Source organism: Copidosoma floridanum, unplaced genomic scaffold (genome assembly GCF_036245765.1).
Source record: "Copidosoma floridanum isolate Cflo_tuat_1 unplaced genomic scaffold, Cflo_Japanese_pri ptg000006l, whole genome shotgun sequence".
In the NCBI taxonomy this organism is placed as follows: domain Eukaryota; kingdom Metazoa; phylum Arthropoda; class Insecta; order Hymenoptera; family Encyrtidae; genus Copidosoma; species Copidosoma floridanum.
This window is the reverse complement of record NW_028321883.1, coordinates 4411149-4435378: the sequence shown is the minus strand read 5'-3', so window position 1 is coordinate 4435378 and position 24230 is coordinate 4411149. Positions and strand designations below refer to the sequence as shown.

The 24230-nt window shown below is 34.2% G+C and overlaps 1 protein-coding gene across 1 annotated transcript in view; it reads left to right on the top strand.

Moving 5' to 3' along the window:
- Positions 1 to 24230, top strand: part of LOC106641897 (neuropeptides capa receptor) — a 617109-nt gene that overhangs the window by 417875 nt on the left and 175004 nt on the right. The window lies entirely within an intron of this gene.

Sequence of the window (24230 nt, the reverse complement as noted above, 5' to 3'; positions counted from 1 at the left end):
ATCCTCACACGACTTAGAACACTTACTGGTCTTTTTATTTATTTAAAATAAATAATATAACGCAAGCGTCAATTCCCACACAAACACGAGCGTTTACATGCTACTTTGTTTATTAATTAAATAAATTAAATAACACAAGTGCCAATCCCGACACAATTTGGAGCGCTTACTGGTCTTTTTTTTTATTTAAAATAAATATAATGATAACACAAGTGCCAATCTCGAACCAATAGTAGCGCTTACTGGCCGCCTTGTTATTTAATCAAATAAATTAAACAACACAAGCGCCAATTTCCACACAACCCTGAGCGCTTACTAGTCCCTTTATCCATTAAAAATAAATTAAATAACATAAGCGCCAATTCCCACACAAACCGAAGCGTTTACTAGCCGCTTTGTTTATCATTAAAAAAAATTAAATAACATAAGCGCCAATCCTCACACAACCCTGAGTGATTACAGGTCCCTTTATTTATTTGTAATACATATAATTATACATTAAGTGCCAATCCCCACACAACCTAGAGCGTTTACTGGCCAATTTGTTTATTAATTAAATAAATTAAATAACACAAACGCAAATCCCCACACAACTCAAAGCGCTTACTAGTCTCTTCATTTATGTGAAATAAATTAAATAACAAAAGTGCCAATCACCACACAACCTAAAGCGTTTACTGGCCATTTTGTTATTTAATTAAATAAATCAAATAACACAAGCGCCAATCGCCACACAACTTGGAGCGTTGACGGGCCACTTTGTTATTTAATTAAATATATTAAATAACACAAGCGCCAATCCCCACACAACTCAGAGCGCTTTCTGGTCCCTTTATTTACTTAAAAAAAATGGAATAACACAAGCACCAATCCCCACACAAACCAGAGCGTTTACATGCCACTTTGTTTATTAATTAAATAAATTAAATAACACAAGTGCCAACTCCGACACAACTCGGAGCGCTCACTGGTTCTTTTTTTTTACTCAAAATGAATAGAATGATAACACGAGCGCTAATCTCGAACAACTAGAAGCGCTTACTGGCCGCTTTGTTATTTAATTGAATAAATTAAATAACACAAGCGCCAATTTCCACACAACCCGGAGCGTTAACTAGCCGCTTTGTTTGTTAATTAAATAAATTATTTAACACAAGCGCCAATCCCTACACAACCCTGAGTGATTACTGGTCCCTTTATTTATGTAAAATGAATTAAATATCACAAGTGCTAATCCCCACACAACCCAGAGCGTTTACGAGCCACTTTGTTATTTAATTAAATAAATTAATCAACACAATAGCGAATCTCCACACAACTCAAAGCGCTTACTGGTCCCTTTATTTATGTGAAATAAATTAAATAACACAAGCGCCAATTACCACACAACCCAGATCGTTTACGGGCCACTTTGTTATTTAATTAAATTTATTAAATAACACAAGCGCCAATCCCCACACAACCCAGAGTGTTTACTGGCCGCTTTGTTTATTATTCAAATAAATTAAATAACACAAGCGCAAATCCTCACACAACTTAGAACACTCACTGGTCCTTTTATTTATTTAAAATAAATTATATAACGCAAGCGCCAATCCCTACACAAACCAGAGCGTTTACATGCCACTTTGTTTATTAATTAAATAAATTAAATAACACAAGTGCCAATCCCGACACAACTCGGAGCGCTTACTGGTCCCTTTATTTACTTAAAAGAAATGAAATAACACAAGCGCGAATCCCAACACAACCCGAAGCGTTAACTAGCCGCTTTGTTTATTAATTAAATAAATTAAATAACACAAGCGGCAATCTCCACACAACCCTGAGTGCTTACTGGTCCCTTTATTCATTTTAAATAAATTAAATAACATAAGCGCCAATTCCCACACAACCCGGAGCGTTTACTAGCCGCTTTGTTTATTAATTAAATAAATTAAATAACACAAGCGCCAATCCTCACACAATTCTGAGTGATTACTGGTCCCTTTATTTATTCGTAATACATATAATTATACAACAAGTGCTAATCCCCACACAACCTAGAGCGTTTACTGGCCGCTTTGTTTATTAAATAAATAAATTAAATAACACAAGCGCGAATTTCAACACAACTCAAAGCGCTTACTAGTCCCTTTATTTATGTAAAATAAATTAAATAACACAAGCGCCAATCACCACACAACCCAAAGCGTTTACTGGCCCCTTTGTTATTTAACTAAATAAATTAAATAACACAAGCGCCAATCGCCACACAACCCGGAGCGTTTACTAGCCGCTTTGTTTATTAATGAAATAAATTAGATAACACAATTGCCAATCTCCACACAACCCTGAGCTCTTACTGGTCCCTTTATTTATTTAAAATAAACTAAATAACACAAGCGCCAATTCTCACACAACCCAGAGCGTTTACTAGCCGCTTTGTTTATTAATTAAATAAATTAAATAACACAAATGCCAATCCCGACACAAATCGGAGCGCTTACTGGTCCCTTTTTTTATTTCAAATAAGTATAATGATAACACGAGCGCCAATATTGAACAACTAGAAGCGTTTACGGGCCGCTTTGTTATTTAATTAAATAAATTAAATAATACAAGCGCCAATTCCCACACAACTCAGAGCACTTACTGGTTACTTTATTTACTTAAAAGAAATTAAATAACACAAGCGCCAATCCCCACACAACCAGAAGCGTTAACTAGCCACTTTGTTTATTAATTAAATAAATTAAATAACACAATTGCCAATCTCCACACAACCCTAAGCGCTTACTGGTCCCTTTATTTATTTAAAATAAATTAAATAACACAAGCGCCAATTCCCAAACATCCCGGAGCGTTTACTAGCCGCTTTGTTTATTAATGAAATAAATTAGATAACACAAGCGCCAATCTTCACACAACCCTAAGTGATTACTGGTCCCTTTATTTATTTGAAATACATATAATTATACAACAAGTGCCAATCCCCAAACAACTAGAAGCGCTTACTGGTCCCTTTATTTATTTTAGATAAATTAAATATCACAAGCGCTAATCCCCACACAACCCAGAGCGTTTACGGGCCACTTTCTTATTTAATTAAATGAATTAAATAACACAAGCGCGAATCTTCACACAACTAAAAGCGCTTACTGGTCCCTTTATTTATGTGAAATAAATTAAATAACACAAGCGCCAATCACCACACAACCCAGAGCGTTTACGGGCCACTTCGTTATTTATTTAAATATATTAAATAATTCAAGCGCTAATCCCCACACAACCCGGAGTGTTAACTGGCCGCTTTGTTTATTATTTAAATAAATTAAATAACACAAGCGCAAATCCCCACACAACTTAGAATACTTACTGGTCCCTTTATTTATTTAAAATGAATTATATAACGCGAGCGCAAATCCCCACACAAACCAGAGCGTTTACAAGCCACTTTGTTTATTAATTAAATAAATTAAATAACACAAGTGCCAATCCCAACACAACTTGGAGCGCTTACTGGTCATTTTTTTTATTTAAAATAAACATAATGATAACACGAGTGCCAATCTCGAACAACAAGAAGCGCTTACTGGCCGCTTTGTTATTTACTTGAATAAATTAAATAATACCAGCGCCAATTCCCACACAACTCAGAGCGCTTACTGGTCCCTTTATTCACTTAAAAGAATTTAAATAACACAAGCGCCAATCCCCACACAACCAAAAGCGTTAACTAGCCACTTTGTTTATTAATTAAATAAATTAAATAACACAAGTGCCAATTTTCACACAATTCTGAGCGCTTACTTGTCCCTTTATTTATTTTAAATAAATTAAATATAACAAGCGCTAATCCCCACACAACCCAGAGCGTTTACGGGCCACTTTGTTATTTAATTGAATAAATTAAATAACACAAGAGCGAATTCCCACACAACTCAAAGCTCTTACTAGTCCCTTTATTTATGTGAAATAAATTAAATAACACAAGCGCCAATCACCACACAACCCAGAGCGTTTACGGGCCACTTTGTTATTTATTTAAATACATTAAATAATACAAGCTCCATTCCCCACACAACACGGAGTATTAACTGGCCGCTTTGTTTATTATTAAAATAAATTAAATAAAACAAGCGCAAATCCCCACACAACTTAGAATACTTACTGGTCTTTTTATTTATTTAAAATAAATAACATAACGCAAGCGTCAATTCCCACACAAACACGAGCGTTTACATGCTACTTTGTTTATTAATTAAATAAATTAAATAACACAAGTGCCAATCCCGACACAACTTGGAGCGTGTACTGGTCCCTTTTTTTATTTAAAATAAATATAATGATAACACGAGCGCCAATTTTGAACAACTAGGAGCACTTACTGGCCGCTTTGTTATTTAATTAAATAAATTTATTAATACAAGCGCCAATTCCTACACAACTCAAAGCGCTTACTGGTCCCTTTATTTACTTAAGAAAAATTAAATAACACACGCGCCAATCCCTACACAACCAGGAGCGTTAACTAGCCACTTTGTTTGTTAAATAAATAAATTAAATAATACAAGCGCCAATCTCCACACAACCCTAAGCGCTTACTGGTCCCTTTATTTATTAAAAATAAATTAAATAACACAAGCGCCAATTCCCACACAACCCGGAGCGTTTATTAGCCGCTTTGTTTATTAATTAAATAAATTAAATAACACAAGCGCCAATCCTCATACAACTCTAAATGATTACTGGTCTCTTTATTTATTTGAAATAAATTAAATAACACGAGCGCCAATCATAACACAACCCAGAGCAATTACAAGCCACTTTGTTATTTAATTAAATATATTAAATAACACAAGCGCCAATCCCCACACAACACGGAGTGTTTCCTGGCCGCTTTGTTTATTATTCAAATAAATTAAATAACACAAGCGCAAATCCTCACACGACTTAGAACACTTACTGGTCTTTTTATTTATTTAAAATAAATAATATAACGCAAGCGTCAATTCCCACACAAACACGAGCGTTTACATGCTACTTTGTTTATTAATTAAATAAATTAAATAACACAAGTGCCAATCCCGACACAATTTGGAGCGCTTACTGGTCTTTTTTTTTATTTAAAATAAATATAATGATAACACAAGTGCCAATCTCGAACCAATAGTAGCGCTTACTGGCCGCCTTGTTATTTAATCAAATAAATTAAATAACACAAGCGCCAATTTCCACACAACCCTGAGCGCTTACTAGTCCCTTTATCCATTAAAAATAAATTAAATAACATAAGCGCCAATTCCCACACAAACCGAAGCGTTTACTAGCCGCTTTGTTTATCAATTAAAAAAATTAAATAACATAAGCGCCAATCCTCACACAACCCTGAGTGATTACTGGTCCCTTTATTTATTTGTAATACATATAATTATACATTAAGTGCCAATCCCCACACAACCTAGAGCGTTTACTGGCCAATTTGTTTATTAATTAAATAAATTAAATAACACAAACGCAAATCCCCACACAACTCAAAGCGCTTACTAGTCTCTTCATTTATGTGAAATAAATTAAATAACAAAAGTGCCGATCACCACACAACCTAAAGCGTTTACTGGCCATTTTGTTATTTAATTAAATAAATCAAATAACACAAGCGCCAATCGCCACACAACTTGGAGCGTTGACGGGCCACTTTGTTATTTAATTAAATATATTAAATAACACAAGCGCCAATCCCCACACAACTCAGAGCGCTTTCTGGTCCCTTTATTTACTTAAAAAAAATGGAATAACACAAGCACCAATCCCCACACAAACCAGAGCGTTTACATGCCACTTTGTTTATTAATTAAATAAATTAAATAACACAAGTGCCAACTCCGACACAACTCGGAGCGCTCACTGGTTCCTTTTTTTTACTCAAAATGAATAGAATGATAACACGAGCGCTAATCTCGAACAACTAGAAGCGCTTACTGGCCGCTTTGTTATTTAATTGAATAAATTAAATAACACAAGCGCCAATTTCCACACAACCCGGAGCGTTAACTAGCCGCTTTGTTTGTTAATTAAATAAATTATTTAACACAAGCGCCAATCCCTACACAACCCTGAGTGATTACTGGTCCCTTTATTTATGTAAAATGAATTAAATATCACAAGTGCTAATCCCCACACAACCCAGAGCGTTTACGAGCCACTTTGTTATTTAATTAAATAAATTAATCAACACAATAGCGAATCTCCACACAACTCAAAGCGCTTACTGGTCCCTTTATTTATGTGAAATAAATTAAATAACACAAGCGCCAATTACCACACAACCCAGATCGTTTACGGGCCACTTTGTTATTTAATTAAATTTATTAAATAACACAAGCGCCAATCCCCACACAACCCAGAGTGTTTACTGGCCGCTTTGTTTATTATTCAAATAAATTAAATAACACAAGCGCAAATCCTCACACAACTTAGAACACTCACTGGTCCTTTTATTTATTTAAAATAAATTATATAACGCAAGCGCCAATCCCTACACAAACCAGAGCGTTTACATGCCACTTTGTTTATTAATTAAATAAATTAAATAACACAAGTGCCAATCCCGACACAACTCGGAGCGCTTACTGGTTCCTTTTTTTATTTAAAATAAATATAATGATAACACGAGTGCCAATCTCGAACAACTAGTAGCGCTTACTGGCCGCTTTGTTATTTAATCAAATAAATTTAATAACACAAGCGCCAATTCCCACACAACTCAGAGCGCTTACTGGTCCCTTTATTTACTTAAAAGAAATGAAATAACACAAGCGCGAATCCCAACACAACCCGAAGCGTTAACTAGCCGCTTTGTTTATTAATTAAATAAATTAAATAACACAAGCGGCAATCTCCACACAACCCTGAGTGCTTACTGGTCCCTTTATTCATTTTAAATAAATTAAATAACATAAGCGCCAATTCCCACACAACCCGGAGCGTTTACTAGCCGCTTTGTTTATTAATTAAATAAATTAAATAACACAAGCGCCAATCCTCACACAATTCTGAGTGATTACTGGTCCCTTTATTTATTCGTAATACATATAATTATACAACAAGTGCTAATCCCCACACAACCTAGAGCGTTTACTGGCCGCTTTGTTTATTAAATAAATAAATTAAATAACACAAGCGCGAATCTTAACACAACTCAAAGCGCTTACTAGTCCCTTTATTTATGTAAAATAAATTAAATAACACAAGCGCCAATCACCACACAACCCAAAGCGTTTACTGGCCCCTTTGTTATTTAACTAAATAAATTAAATAACACAAGCGCCAATCGCCACACAACCCGGAGCGTTTACGGGCCACTTTGTTATTCTATTAAATATATTAAATAACACAAGCGCCAATCCCCACACAACCTTTCTGTTCGCTGTGATAATCGATTTAATTAATTAAGTTATAACGCGTGTGCTTATCACCTGGATATCCAGGCTACTCACTGGTCACCACTGGTTGCACTTACATTATTATTTAATGCTTTAGAATAGTTATAAATGCTACTAGTAAACGCTCTGGCTTATGTAGTGATTGTCGCTTGCCTTATTATTTCATAGATTGTGAAATAAGTATGCGTCCAGTAAGCGCTCCGTGTTTAGTGGTGATTGGCGCTTATGTTATTTATTTTATTCAATTAATAAACAAAGCAGTGAGTATACGCTTTGAGTTGTGTGGAGATTGGCGCTTGTGTTATTAAATTTATTTTAAATAAATAAAGGGACCAGTAAGTGCTTTAAGTTATATGGGGATTGGCACTTGTCTTATCAGTATATTTATTTTGAATAATCGAAGACACCAGTAAGCGCTCAGGGTTGTGTAAGGATAAGGGCTTGTGTTATTTAAATTATTTAATTAAACAACAAAGCGGCAGGTTAACGCTTCAAGTTGTGTGGAGATTGGCACTTGTGTTATTTAATTAATTTAATAAAATAAGAAAGCGGCCAGTAAACGCTTTAAGTTGTGTAGGGATTGGTGCTTGTGTTATTAAATTTATTTTTAATAAATAATAGGATCAGTAAGTGCTCCTGGTTGTGTAATAATTAGAGCTTGTGTTATTTAATTTATTTAAATACAAAACAAAGCGGTCAGTAAACGCTCTGGGTTGTGTGGTGATTGGCGATGGTGTTATTTAATTTATTTTATTAAATAACAAAGCGGTCAGTCAATGCTCCGGGTTGTGTGGATATTGGCACTTGTGTTATTCAATTTATTTAAATAATAAACGAATCGGCCAGTAAACGCTCTGGGTTGTGTGAAGATTAGTGTTCGTGTTATTTTATTTATCTTAAATAAACAAAGAGACCAGTAAGTGGTCTAAGTTGTGTGGGGATTAACGCTTGTCTTATCATTATATTTATTTTGCATAAATAAAGGGACCATTAAGTGCTCCAGATTGTGTAGGGTTTGGCACATGTGTTATTTAATTTATTACATTAATAAACAAAGTGGCTAGTAAACGCTCCAGGTTGCTTGTGGATTGGCGATTGGGTAATTTAATTTATTTAATAAATAAACAAAGCGGCCAGTAAACGCTCTGAACTGTGTGGAGATTGGCACTTGTTATAATTAATTTATTTAAAATAAATAATTAGGCCGGTAAGTGCTCAGGGTTGTGTGAAAATTAGGGCTTGTATTATTTAATTAATTTAATTCAATAACAAAGCGTCCAGTAAATACTTTGAAATATGTGATTATTGGCACTCGTGTTATTCAATTTATTTTAAATAAATAATAGGACCAGCTAGTAATAGATTAGTACGTGCTCCAGGTTGTTTGTTAATTGGCACTTGTTGTTTAATTTATTTAATTAATAACAAAGTGGCCAGTTAACGCTTCAAGTTGTGTGGCAATTGGTGCTTGTTATATTTAATTTAATTTAAAAAAATAATAGGACCAGTAAGCGCTCCTGGTTCAGTGGGGATTGGCGCTTGTCTTATCATTATATTCATTTTAAATAATCAAAGGGACAAGTAAGCGCTGTGGATTGTGTGGGGTTCGGTGAATGTGTTATTTAATGCATTTAATTAATAAAGTAAGCGGCCAGTAAGCACTCCAGATTGTGTGGGAATTGGCACATGTGTTATTTAATTTATTTAATTAATAAACAAAGTGGCCAGTAAACACTCTGGTCTGTGTGGGAATTGGCTGTTAAGATATTTGATTTATTTAAATTAATAACAGGAAGGTTAGTAAACGCTCTGGGTTGTGTAAGGATTGGCGCTTGTGTCATTTAATTTGTTTTAAGTTAATAAAAAGACCAGTGAGTTCCCTGCGTTGTGTGGGGATTGAAGCTTGTGTAACTTAATTTTTTTAAATACTAAACAAAGCAGCCAGTAAACGCTCTGGGTTGTATGGTAGATGGCGCTTGTGTTATTTAATTTATTTAATCAAATAACAAAGCGGCTAGTAAACGCTCCGGGTTGTGTTAGGATTGGCGCTTGTGTTATTTAATTCATTTAAATGATAAACAACGCGGCCAGTCAACGCTCCGGGTTGTGTAGGGATTGGCGCTTGTTTTATTTAATTTATTTTAAATGAATAATAGGACTAGTAAGCGCTCCTGGTTGTGTAATAATTGGCTCTTGTCTTATTTTTTTATTAATTTTTATTAATTAAAGAGACCAGTAAGCGCTCTGGATTGTGTGGGGTTCGGTGCGTGTGTTATTTAGTTTTCTTTTAATAAATAAAGGGACCAGTAAGAGCTTTGAGCTGTGTACGAATAAGGGCTTGTGTGATTTTATTTGTTTTAAATAAATAATGGGACCATTGATTGCTCCGGGTTGTATGGGGATTATTGCTTGTATTATTTAATTTATTTTGAATAAATAATGAGACCAGTAAGCGCTTCAGATTGTGTGGTAATTAGAATATGTGTTTTTTAATTTATTTAATTAATAAACAAAACGGCCAGTAAACGTTCTAGGTTGTGTCTGGATTGGCGCTTGACTTATTATTATATTTATTTTGAATAAATAAAGGGACCAGTAAGCGCTTCAGATTGTGTGGTAAATAAAATATGTGTTATTTAATTTATTCAATTAATAAACAAAGCGGCCAGTAAACGCTCTGGTCTATGTAGGAATTGGCGAATGTGTTTTTTAATTTATTTAATTAAATAACAAAGTGGCCAGCGAACGCTTCGGGTTGTGGGAGAATTGGCACTTGAGTTATTTAATTTATTTAATCAAATAAAAAAGCAGCAAGTAAATGCTCCGGCTTGTGTAGGGATTGGCTCTTGTGTTATTTTATTTATTTAATTAAATAACAAAGTGGCCAGTAAACGCTTCATGAATAGTGGGGGTTAGCGTTTGTTATATTTAATTTATTTCAAATAATTAATATAACCAGTAAGCGCGTTAGCTTGTGTAAGGATTGGGGCTTGTGTTATTTCATTTATTTTAAATAAATAATAGTACCAGTAAACGCACTGAGTCGTGCAAGGATTGGCGCTCGTCTTATTATTTTTATTTTTAATGAATAAAGGGACCAGTAAGCGCTCTGGATTGTGTGAAGTTTGGCACTTGTGTTATTTAATGTATTTATTCAATTAATAAACGCTCTGGGTTGTGTGTAGATTGGCGCTTGTTTAATTTAATTTATTTAATTAATAAGCAAAGCAGCCAGTAAACGCTCCGTATGGTGTGTGGATTGGCGCTTGTTATATTTCATTTATTTTAAATTAATAAAAGGACCGGTAAGCGCTTCTGGTTGCGTGGGAATTATAGCTTGTGTTATTTATTTATTTTTAAATAAAAAGTAAGACTAGTAAGCGCTCCGGGTTGTCTGGGAACTAGTGCTTGTGTTATTAAATTTATTTAAATAAAAAACAAACCAACCAGTAAACGCTCCGGGTTGTGCGGTGATTTTACATGGTTTTATTTAATTTATTTAATTAAATAACGAAGCGGCCAGTAAACGCTCCGGGTTGTGTGGGAATTGGCGCTTGTGTTATTTAATTTATTTAAATGATATACAAAGAGGCCAGTAAACGCTCTGGGTTGTGTGAGAATTAGAGCTTGCGTTATTTAATCTATTTTAAATAAACATAGGTCTCGGTGAGTGCTCTGAGTTGTGTGTGGATTGGCACTTGTCTTATCATTATATTTATTTTAAATAAATAAAGGGACCAGTAAGCGCTTAAGATTGTGTGGGTATTGACATATTTGTTATATAATTTATTTAATTAATGAACAAAGCGGCCAGTAAACGCTCTGCGTTGTGAGTGGATTGGCGATTGTGTTATTTGAATTATTTAAATAATAATCAAAGCGGCCAGTGAACGCTTCAGGTTGTGTAGAGATTCGCGCTTGTGTTATTTAATTTATTTTAAATAAATAATGGGACCAGTGAACGCACTGAGTCGTGCGAGGATAAGCGCTTGTCTTATCATTGTATTTATGATTAATAAAACGGAGGGACCAGTAAGCGCTTTAAATTGTGTGGAGTCTGGCGCATCTGTTTTTTAATTTATTTATTCAATTAATAAACGCTCTGGGTTGTGTGTGAATTGGCGTTTGTATAATTTAATTTTTTTAAATTAATAATAAAACCGGTAAGCGCTTCTGGTTGTGTGAGGATTATAGCTTGTGCTATTTAATTAATTATAAAAAAATAATAAGACCAGTAAGCGCTCCGGGTTGTGGGGTAATTTGCGATGGTGTCATTTAATTTATTTAATTAAATAACAAAGCGGCCAGTAAACGCTCCGGGTTGTGTAAGGATTGGTGCTGGTGTTATTCAATTTATTTTATTAAATAACAAACCGGCCAGTTAACGCTCCAGGTTGTGTGAGAATTGGCGCTTGTAGTTTTTTATTTATTTAATTAAATAACAGAGGGGCTAGTGAACGCTCTGGGTCGTGTAGGGATTTGCGCTTGCATTATTTAATCTATTTTTAATGAATAACAGGACCGGTTAGCGAACTGAGTCGTGTGAGGATTGGCGGTCGTCTTACTGTTATACTTATTTCGAATAAATAAAGGGACCAGTAAGCGTTTTGGGTTGTGTGGAGATTGGCGCATGTGTTATTTAATTTATTTAATTAATAAACAAAAGGTACAGTAAGCGCTTCGGGTTGTGCTGTGATTTGCGATGGTGTTATTTAATTTATTTAATTAAATAACGAAGCGGCCAATAAGTGCTCCGGATTGTGTGGGAATCGGCACTTGTGTTATTTAATTTATTTTAAATAGATAAAGGGCTCGGTAAGTGCTCTGAGTTGTGTGGGGATTGGCGCTTGTGTTATTTAATTTATTTAAATAAAAAACAGAGCGGCCAGTAAACGCTCCTGGTTGTGTTGTGATTGGCAATGGTGTTATTTAATTTATTTAATTAATAAATAAAGTGGCCAGTAAATTCTCCGAGTTCTGTGTAAATTGGCGCTTGTGTTATTGAATTCATTTTATATAATCAAAGGAACCAGTAAGCGCCCAGGGTTGTGTGGAAATTGGGGCTTTTTTTTATTAAATTAATTTAATTGAATAACAAAGCGGACAGTAAACGCTTTAAAATGTATGGGGATTGGAGCTTGTGTTATTTAATTCATTTTAAATAAATAATTGGACTGGAAAGCGCTCCTGGTTGTATGGAAATTGGCAATCGTCTTATCATTATATTTATTTTAAATGAATAAAGGGACCAGTAAGTGCTAAGAGTTGTGTGGGAATTGGGGCTTGTGTTATTTAATTGATTTAATTTAATACCAAAGCGGCCAGTAAACGCTCCGGGTTGTGTTGATATTGGCGCTTGTGTTATTTAATTTATTTTAAATACAAGAAGGGACCAGTAAGTGCTCCGGGTTGTGTGGGGGTTGGCGCTTGTGTTATTTGATTAATTTAATAAAATAACAAAGCGGCCATTAAACGCTTTGAGTTGTGTAGGAATTGTCGCATGTGTTATTTAATTTACTAATAAATAAACAAAGTGTCCAGTAAACGCTCTGGGTTGTGTGTGGATTGGCGCTTGTTATATTTAATTTATTTTAAATAAATAATGGGACTGATAAGCGCTCCTGGTTGTGTGGGAATTGGCGCTTGTGTTATTTAATTTATTTTAAATAAATAATAGGACCAGTAAGTAAAAGACCAGTAAGTGCTCTTGGCTGTGTGTGAAATGGCACTTGTATTATTTAATTTATTAAATTAATAAACAAAGCAACCAATTAACTCTTTGAGTTTTGTTGGGGTGGCGCTTGTTATATTTAATTTATTAAAAATAAAGAATGGGACCGGTAAGCGCTCCTGGTTGTGTGAAAATTGGCGCTTGTGTTATCTAATTTATTAAATTAATAAACGAAGTGGCTAGTAAACGCTTCGGGTTGGGTGAGAATTAGCGCTTGTCTTATAATTATGATTGTTTTAAATAAATAAAAAGACTAGTAAGTGCTAAGATTTGTGTGGGGATTGGGGCTTGTGTTATTTAATTAATTTTATTAAATAACAAAGCGGCCAGAAAACTCTTTGAGTTGCGTGGGGATTGGCACTTGTGTTATTTAATTTATTTTGAATAAATAATAGGACCTGTGAGTGCTCCTGGTTGTGTTGGGATTGAAGCTTGTGTTATTTAATTTATTTTAGAAGAATAATGGGACCAGTAAGCGCTCCAGGTTGTGTAGGGATTGAGGCTTGTGTTATTTAATTTATTTTAAATAATTAATGGGACCATTGATTGCTCCGGGTTGTATGGGGATTATTGCTTGTATTATTTTATTTATTTTGAATAAATAATGAGACCAGTAAGCGCTTCAGATTGTGTGGTAATTAGAATATGTGTTTTTCAATTTATTTAATTAATAAACAAAACGGCCAGTAAACGTTCTAGGTTGTGTCTGGATTGGCGCTTGACTTATTTATATTTATTTTGAATAAATAAAGTGACCAGTAAGCGCTTCAGATTGTGTGGTAAATAAAATATGTGTTATTTAATTTATTCAATTAATAAACAAAGCGGCCAGTAAACGCTCTAGTCTATGTAGGAATTGGCGATTGTATTTTTTAATTTATTTAATAAATAACAAAGTGGCCTGCGAACGCTTCGAGTTGTGAGAAAATTGGCACTTGAGTTATTTAATTTATTTCATCAAATAAAAAAGTGGCTAGTAAATGCTCCGGCTTGTGTAGGGATTGGCGATTGTGTTCTTTAATTTATTGAATTAAATAACAAAGTGGCCAGCAAACGCTTCGGATTGTGTAAGAATTGGCGCTTGTGTTATTTAATTTATTTAATCAATTAACAAAGCAGCCACTAAACGCTTCGAGTTGAGTGGGGATTAGCACTTGTGTTATTTGAATTATTTAAATAATAATCAAAGCGGCCAGTGCACGCTTTAGGTTGTGTAGAGATTTGCGATTGTGTTATTTAATTTATTTTAAAAAAATAATGGGCCCAGTGAACGCACTGAGTCGTGCGAGGATTAGCGCTTGTCTTATCATTATATTTATGTTTAATAAATGAAGGGACCAGTGAGCGCTCTAAATTGTGGGGAGTTTGGCGCATGTGTTATTTAACTTATTTATTCAATTAATAAACGCTCTGGGTTGTGTGTGAATTGGCGTTTGTATAATTTAATTTTTTCAAGTAAATAATAAAACCGGTAAGCGCTTCTGGTTGTGTGAGAATTATAGCTTGTGTTATTTAATTAATTAAAAAAAAATAATAAGACTAGTAAGCGCTCCAGGTTGTGGGGTAATTTGCGATGGTGTCATTTGATTTATTTAATTAAATAACGAAGCGGCCAGTAAACGCTCTAGGTTGTGTAAGGATTGGTGCTAGTGTTATATAATTTATTTTATTAAATAACAAAGCGGCCAGTTAAAGCTCTGGGTTGTGTGAGAATTGGCGCTTGTAGTTTTTTATTTATTTAATTAAATAACAGAGGGGCTAGTGAACGCTCCGGGTCGTGTAGGGATTTGCGCTTGCATTATTTAATGTATTTTTAATGAATAACAGGACCGGTAAGCGAACTGAGTCGTGTGAGGATTGGCGGTTGTCTTATTGTTATACTTATTTCAAATGCTTAAAGGGACCAGTAAGCGTTTTGGGTTGTGTGGAGATTGGCGCATGTGTTATTTAATTTATTTAATCAATAAACAAAACGGCCAGTAAATGTTCTAGGTTGTTTCTGGATTGGCGCTTGACTTATTTATATTTATTTTGAATAAATAAAGTGACCAGTAAGCGCTTCAGATTGTGTTGTAAATAAAATATGTGTTATTAAATTTATTAAATTAATAAACAAAGCGGCCAGTAAACGCTCTGGTCTATGTAGAAATTGGCGATTGTGTTTTTCAATTTATTTAATTAAATAACAAAGTGGCCAGCGAACGCTTCGGGTTGTGTGAGAATTGGCGCTTGAGTTATTTAATTTATTTAATCAAATAAAAAAGCGGCTAGTAAATGCTCCGGCTTGTGTAGGGATTGGCTTTTGTGTTATTTTATTTATTTAATTAAATAATAAAGTGGCCAGTAAACGCTTCGGGAATAGTGGGGGTTGGCGTTTGTTATACTTAATTTATTTCAAATGAATAATATAACCAGTAAGTGCTTTAGCTTGTGTAAGGATTGGGGCTTGTGTTATTTGATTTATTTTAAATAAATAATAGTACCAGTAAACGCATTGTGTCGAGCAAGGATTGGCGCTTTTCTTATTATTATATTTATTTTTAATGAATAAAGGGACCAGTAAGCGCTCTGGATTGTGTGAAGTTTAGCACTTGTGTTATTTAATGTATTTGTTCAATTAATAAAAGCTCTGGGTTGTGTGTAGATTGGCGCTTGTATAATTTAATTTATTTAATTAAAAAGCAAAGCAGCCAGTAAACGCTCCGTATGGTGTGTGGATTGGCGCTTGTAATATTTCATTTATTTTAAAGTAATAAAGGGTCTGGTAAGCGCTTCTGGTTGTGTGAGAATTATAGCTTGTGTTATTTATTTATTTTTAAATAAATAGTAAGACTAGTCAGCGCTCCGGGTTGTGTGAGAATAAGTGCTTGTGTTATTTAATTTATTTAAATAAAAAACAAACCAACCAGTAAACGCTCCGGATTGTGCGGTGATTTGCGTTGGTGTTATTTAATTTATTTAATTAAATAACAAAGCGGCCAGTTAACGCTCCGGGTTGTGTGGGGATTGGCGCTTGTGTTATTTAATTTATTTAAATGATATACAAAGCGGCCAGTAAACGCTCTGGGTTGTGTGAGAATTAGAGCTTGCGTTATTTAATCTATTTTAAATAAACATAGGTCTCGGTGAATGCTCTGAGTTGTGTGGGGATTGGGGCCTGTCTTATCATTATAATTATTTTGAATAAATAAAGGGACCAGTAAGCGCTTAAGATTGGGTAGGTATTGGCCTATGAGTTATTTAATTTATTTAATTAATAAACAAAGCGGCCAGTAAACGCTCTGGGTTGTGTGTGAATTGGCGCTTGTCTTATCATTATATTTATTTTAAATAAATAAAGGGACCAGTAAGCGCTAAAGATTGTGTGGGTATTGACATATTTGTTATTTAATTTATTTAACTAATAAACAAAGCGGCCAGTAAACGCTCCGGTCTGTGAAGGGATTGGCGATTGTGTTCTTTAATTCATTGAATTAAATAACAAAGTGGCCAGCTAACGCTTCGGATTGTGTAAGAATTGGCGCTTGTGTTCTTTAATTTATTTAATCAATTAACAAAGCAGCCAGTAAACGCTCCGAGTTGTGTGGAGATTAGCACTTGTGTTATTTTAATTATTTAAATAATAATCAAAGCGGCCAGTGAACGCTTTAGGTTGTATAGAGATTTGCGCTTGTGTTATTAAATTTATTTTAAATAAATAATGGGACCAGTGAACGCACTGAGTCGTGCGAGGATTAGCGCTTGTCTTATTATTATATTTATGTTTAATAAACGAAGGGACCAGTAAGCGCTCTAAATTGTGTGAAGTCTGGCGCATGTGTTATTTAATTTATTTATTCAATTAATAAACGCTCTGGGTTGTGTGTGAATTGGCGTTTGTAAAATTTAATTTTCTTAAATTAATAATAAAACCGGTAAGCGCTTCTGGTTGTGTGAGAATTATAGCTTGTGTTATTTAATTAATTAAAAAAAAAATAATAAGACCAGTAAGCGCTCCGGGTTGTGGGATAATTTGCGATGGTGTCATTTAATTTATTTAATTAAATAACGAAGCGGCCAGTAAACGCTCCGGGTTGTATAAGGATTGGTGCTGGTGTTATTTAATTTATTTTATTAAATAACAAAGCGGCCAGTTAACGCTCTGGGTTGTGTGAGAATTGGCGCTTGTAGTTTTTTATTTATTTAATTAAATAACAGAGGGGATAGTGAACGCTCCGGGTTGTGTAGGGATTTGCGCTTGCATTATTTAATCTATTTTTAATGAATAACAGGACCGGTAAGCGAACTGAGTCGTGTGAGGATTGGTTGTCGTCTTATTGTTATACTTATTTCGAATAACTTAAGGGACCAGTAAGCGTTTTGGGTTGTGTGGAGATTGGCGCATGTGTTATTAAATTTATTAAATTAATAAACAAAGCGGCCAGTAAACGCTCTGGTCTATGTAGAAATTGGCGATTGTGTTATTTAATTGATTTAATTTAATACCAAAGCGGCCAGTAAACGCTCCGGGTTGTGTGGATATTGGCGCTTGTGTTATTTAATTTATTTTAAATACAAGAAGGGACCAGTAAGTGTCCCGGGTTGTGTGGGGGTTGGCGCTTGTGTTATTCGATTTATTTAATGGAATAACAAAGCGGCCATTAAACGCTTTGAGTTGTGTAGGAATTTTCGCATGTGTTATTTAATTTACTAATAAATAAACAAAGTGTCCAGTAAACGCTCTGGGTTGTGTGTGGATTGGAGCTTGTTATATTCAATTTATTTTAAATAAATAATGGGACTGGTAAGCGCTTCTGGTTGTGTGGGGATTGGCGCTTGTGTTATTTAATTTATTTAAAATAAATAATAGTACCAGTAAGTAAAAGACCAGTAAGTGCTCTTGGCCTTGTGTGAATTGGCACTTGTATAATTTAATTTATTAAATTAATAAACGAAGCGGCCAATTAACTCTTTGAGTTTTGTTGGGGTGGCGCTTGTTATATTTAATTCATTTAAAATAAAAAATGGAACCGGTAAGCGCTTCTGGTTGTGTGGAAATTGGCGCTTGTGTTATTTAATTTATTAAATTAATAAACAAAGTAGCCAGTAAACGCTTCGGGTTGTGTGAGAATTAGCGCTTGTCTTATAATTATGATTGTTTTAAATAAATAAAAAGACCAGTAAGTGCTAAGATTTGTGTGAGGATTGAGGCTTGTGTTATTTAATTAATTTTATAAAATAACAAAGCGGCCAGTAAACGCTTTGAGTTGCGTGGAGATTGGCACTTGTGTTATTTAATTTATTTTAAAAGAATAATGAGACCAGTAAGCGCTCCAGGTTGTGTAGGGATTGAGGCTTGTGTTATTTAATTTATTTTAAAAAAATAATTAGACTAGTAAGCGCTCTGGGTTGTGTGGGAGTTGGCGCTTGTGTTATTTAATTAATTTAAATACAAAACAAAGCTGCCAGTAAACGCTTCAGGTTGTGTGGTGATTGGCGATGGTGCTATTTAATTTATTTAATTAAATAACAAAGCGGCCAGTTAACGCTCCGGGTTGTGTTAGGATTAGCGCTTGTGTTATTTAATTCATTTAGATAATAAACAACGCAGCCAGTCAACGCTCCGGGTTGTGTAGGGATTGGCGCTTGTTATATTTAATTTATTTTAAATAAATAATAGGACCAGTAAGCGCTCTTGGTTGTGTAATGATTGGCTCTTGTCTTATTTTTTTATTAATTTTTATAAATTAAAGAGACCAGTAAGCGCTCTGAATTGTGTGGGGTTCGGTGCATGTGTTATTTAATTTTCTTTTAATAAATAATGGGACCAGTAAGGGCTTTGAGCTGTGAACGAATTAGGGCTTGTGTGATTTTATTTATTTTAGATAAATAATGAGACCATTGATTGCTCCGGGTTGTATGGGGATTATTGCTTGTATTATTTAAATTATATTGAATAAATATTGAGACCAGTAAGCGCTTTAGATTGTGTGGTAATTAGAATATGTGTTATTTAATTTATTCAATTAATAAACAAAGCAGCCAGTAAACGCTCTGGTCTATGTAGGAATTGGCGATTGTGTTTTTTAATTTATTTAATTAAATAACAAAGTGGCCAGCGAACGCTTCGGGTTGTGTGATAATTGGCGCTTGAGTTATTTAATTTATTTAATCAAATAAAAAAGCGGCTAGTAAATGCTCCGGCTTGTGTAGGGATTGGCTTTTGTGTTATTTTATTTATTTAATTAAATAACAAAGTGGCCAGTAAACGCTTCGGGAATAGTGGGGGTTGGCGTTTGTTATATTTAATTTATTTCAAATAAATAATATAACCAGTAACCGCTTTAGCTTGTGTAAGGATTGGGGCTTGTGTTATTTGATTTATTTTAAATAAATAATAGTACCAGTAAACGCACTGTGTCGAGCAAGGATTGGCGCTTGTCTTATTATTATATTTATTTTTAATGAATAAAGGGACCAGTAAGCGCTCTGGATTGTGTGAAGTTTAGCACTTGTGTTATTTAATGTATTTGTTCAATTAATAAAAGCTCTGGGTTGTGTGTAGATTGGCGCTTGTATAATTTAATTTATTTAATTAAAAAGCAAAGCAGCCAGTAAACGCTCCGTATGGTGTGTGGATTGGCGCTTGTAATATTTCATTTATTTTAAATTAATAAAGGGTCCGGTAAGCGCTTCTGGTTGTGTGAGAATTATAGCTTGTGTTATTTATTTATTTTTAAATAAATAGTAAGACTAGTAAGCGCTCCGGGTTGTGTGAGAATAAGTGCTTGTGTTATTTAATTTATTTAAATAAAAAACAAACCAACCATTAAACGCTCCGGGTTGTGCGGTGATTTGCGTTGGTGTTATTTAATTTATTTAATTAAATAACAAAGCGGCCAGTAAACGCTCCGGGTTGTGTGGGGATTGGCGCTTGTGTTATTTAATTTATTTAAATGATATACAAAGCGGCCAGTAAACGCTCTGGGTTGTGTGAGAATTAGAGCTTGCGTTATTTAATCTATTTTAAATAAACATAGGTCTCGGTGAATGCTCTGAGTTGTGTGGGGATTGGGGCCTGTCTTATCATTATAATTATTTTGAATAAATAAAGGGACCAGTAAGCGCTTAAGATTGGGTAGGTATTGGCCTATGTGTTATTTAATTTATTTAATTAATAAACAAAGCGGCCAGTAAACGCTCTGGGTTGTGTGTGAATTGGCGCTTGTCTTATCATTATATTTATTTTAAATAAATAAAGGGACCAGTAAGCGCTAAAGATTGTGTAGGGATTGAGGCTTGTGTTATTTAATTTATTTTAAAAAAATAATTAGACTAGTAAGCGCTCTGGGTTGTGTGGGAGTTGGCGCTTGTGTTATTTAATTAATTTAAATACAAAACAAAGCTGCCAGTAAACGCTTCAGGTTGTGTGGTGATTGGCGATGGTGCTATTTAATTTATTTAATTAAATAACAAAGCGGCCAGTTAACGCTCCGGGTTGTGTTAAGATTAGCGCTTGTGTTATTTAATTCATTTAGATAATAAACAACGCGGCCAGTCAACGCTCCGGGTTGTGTAGGGATTGGCGCTTGTTATATTTAATTTATTTTAAATAAATAATAGGACCAGTAAGCGCTCTTGGTTGTGTAATGATTGGCTCTTGTCTTATTTTTTTATTAATTTTTATAAATTAAAGAGACCAGTAAGCGCTCTGAATTGTGTGGGGTTCGGTGCATGTGTTATTTAATTTTCTTTTAATAAATAATGGGACCAGTAAAAGCTTCGAGCTGTGAACGAATTAGGGCTTGTGTGATTTCATTTATTTTAGATAAATAATGGGACCATTGATTGCTCTTGGTTGTATGGGGATTATTGCTTGTATTTTTTAAATTATTTTGAATAAATATTGAGACCAGTAAGCGCTTTAGATTGTGTGGTAATTAGAATATGTGTTATTTAATTTATTAAATTAATAAACAAAGCAGCCAGTAAACGCTCTGGTCTATGTAGGAATTGGCGATTGTGTTTTTTAATTTATTTAATTAAATAACAAAGTGGCCAGCGAACGCTTCGGGTTGTGTGATAATTGGCGCTTGAGTTATTTAATTTATTTAATCAAATAAAAAAGCGGCTAGTAAATGCTCCGGCTTGTGTAGGGATTGGCTCTTGTGTTATTTTATTTATTTAATTAAATAACAAAGTGGCCAGTAAACGCTTCGGGAATAGTGGGGGTTGGCGTTTGTTATATTTAATTTATTTCAAATAAATAATATAACCAGTAACCGCTTTAGCTTGTGTAAGGAGTGGGGCTTGTGTTATTTCATTTATTTTAAATAAATAATAGTACCAGTAAACGCACTGAGTCATGCAAGGATTGGCGCTTGTCTTATTATTATATTTATATTTAATGAATAAAGGGACCAGTAAGTGCTCTGGATTGTGTGAAGTTTGGCACTTGTGTTATTTAATGTATTTATTCAATTAATAAACGCTCTGGGTTGTGTGTAGATTGGCGCTTGTATAATTTAATTTATTTAATTAATAAGCAAAGCAGCCAGTTAACGCTCCGTATGGTGTGTGGATTGGCGCTTGTTATATTTCATTTATTATAAATTAATAAAGGGACCGGTAAGCGCTTCTGGTTGTGTGGGAATTATAGCTTGTGTTATTTAATTAATTAAAAAAAAATAATAAGACCAGTAAGCGCTCCGGGTTGTGGGGTAATTTGCGATGGTGTCATTTAATTTATTTAATTAAATAACGAAGCGGCCAGTAAACGCTCTAGGTTGTGTAAGGATTGGTGCTAGTGTTATATAATTTATTTTATTAAATAACAAAGCGGCCAGTTAAAGCTCTGGGTTGTGTGAGAAATGGCGCTTGTAGTTTTTTATTTATTTAATTAAATAACAGAGGGGCTAGTGAACGCTCCGGGTCGTGTAGGGATTTGCGCTTGCATTATTTAATGTAATTTTAATGAATAACAGGACCGGTAAGCGAACTGAGTCGTGTGAGGATTGGCGGTTGTCTTATTGTTATACTTATTTCAAATGCTTAAAGGGACCAGTAAGCGTTTTGGGTTGTGTGGAGATTGGCGCATGTGTTATTTAATTTATTTAATCAATAAACAAAACGGCCAGTAAACGTTCTAGGTTGTGTCTGGATTGGCGCTTGACTTATTTATATTCATTTTGAATAAATAAAGTGACCAGTAAGCGCTTCAGACTGTGTGGTAAATAAAATATGTGTTATTAAATTTATTAAATTAATAAACAAAGCAGCCAGTAAACGCTCTGGTCTATGTAGAAATTGGCGATTGTGTTTTTTAATTTATTTAATTAAATAACAAAGTGGCCAGCGAACGCTTCGGGTTGTGTGAGAATTGGCGCTTGAGTTATTCAATTTATTTAATCAAATAAAAAAGCGGCTATTAAATGCTCCGGCTTGTGTAGGGATTGGCTTTTGTGTTATTTTATTTATTTAATTAAATAACAAAGTGGCCAGTAAACGCTTCGGGAATAGTGGGGGTTGGCGTTTGTTATACTTAATTTATTTCAAATGAATAATATAACCAGTAAGTGCTTTAGCTTGTGTAAGGATTGGGGCTTGTGTTATTTGATTTATTTTAAATAAATAATAGTACCAGTAAACGCACTGTGTCGAGCAAGGATTGGCGCTTGTCTTATTATTATATTTATTTTTAATGAATAAAGGGACCAGTAAGCGCTCTGGATTGTGTGAAGTTTAGCACTTGTGTTATTTAATGTATTTGTTCAATTAATAAAAGCTCTGGGTTGTGTGTAGATTGGCGCTTGTATAATTTAATTTATTTAATTAAAAAGCAGAGCAGCCAGTAAACGCTCCGTATGGTGTGTGGATTGGCGCTTGTAATATTTCATTTATTTTAAATTAATAAAGGGTCCGGTAAGCGCTTCTGGTTGTGTGAGAATTATAGCTTGTGTTATTTATTTATTTTTAAATAAATAGTAAGACTAGTAAGCGCTCCGGGTTGTGTGAGAATAAGTGCTTGTGTTATTTAATTTATTTAAATAAAAAACAAACCAACCAGTAAACGCTCCGGGTTGTGCGGTGATTTGCGTTGGTGTTATTTAATTTATTTAATTAAAAAACAAAGCGGCCAGTAAACGCTCCGGGTTGTGTGGGGATTGGCGCTTGTGTTATTTAATTTATTTAAATGATATACAAAGCGGCCAGTAAACGCTCTGGGTTGTGTGAGAATTAGAGCTTGCGTTATTTAATCTATTTTAAATAAACATAGGTCTCGGTGAATGCTCTGAGTTGTGTGGGGATTGGGGCCTGTCTTATCATTATAATTATTTTGAATAAATAAAGGGACCAGTAAGCGCTTAAGATTGGGTAGGTATTGGCCTATGTGTTATTTAATTTATTTAATTAATAAACAAAGCGGCCAGTAAACGCTCTGGGTTGTGTGTGAATTGGCGCTTGTCTTATCATTATATTTATTTTAAATAAATAAAGGGACCAGTAAGCGCTAAAGATTGTGTGGGTATTGACATATTTGTTATTTAATTTATTTAACTAATAAACAAAGCGGCCAGTAAACGCTCCGGTCTGTGAAGGGATTGGCGATTGTGTTCTTTAATTCATTGAAATAAATAACAAAGTGGCCAGCTAACGCTTCGGATTGTGTAAGAATTGGCGCTTGTGTTCTTTAATTCATTGAATTAAATAACAAAGTGGCCAGCTAACGCTTCGGATTGTGTAAGAATTGGCGCTTGTGTTCTTTATTTTATTTAATCAATTAACAAAGCACCCAGTCAACGCTCTGAGTTGTGTGGAGATTAGCACTTGTGTTATTTGAATTATTTAAATAATAATCAAAGCGGCCAGTAAACGCTTTAGGTTGTATAGAGATTTGCGCTTGTGTTATTAAATTTATTTTAAATAAATAATGGGACCAGTAAACGCACTGAGTCGTGCGAGGATTAGCGCTTGTTTTATCATTATATTTATGTTTAATAAACGAAGGGACCAGTAAGCGCTCTAAACTGTGTGAAGTCTGGCGCATGTGTTATTTAATTTATTTATTCAATTAATAAACGCTCTGGGTTGTG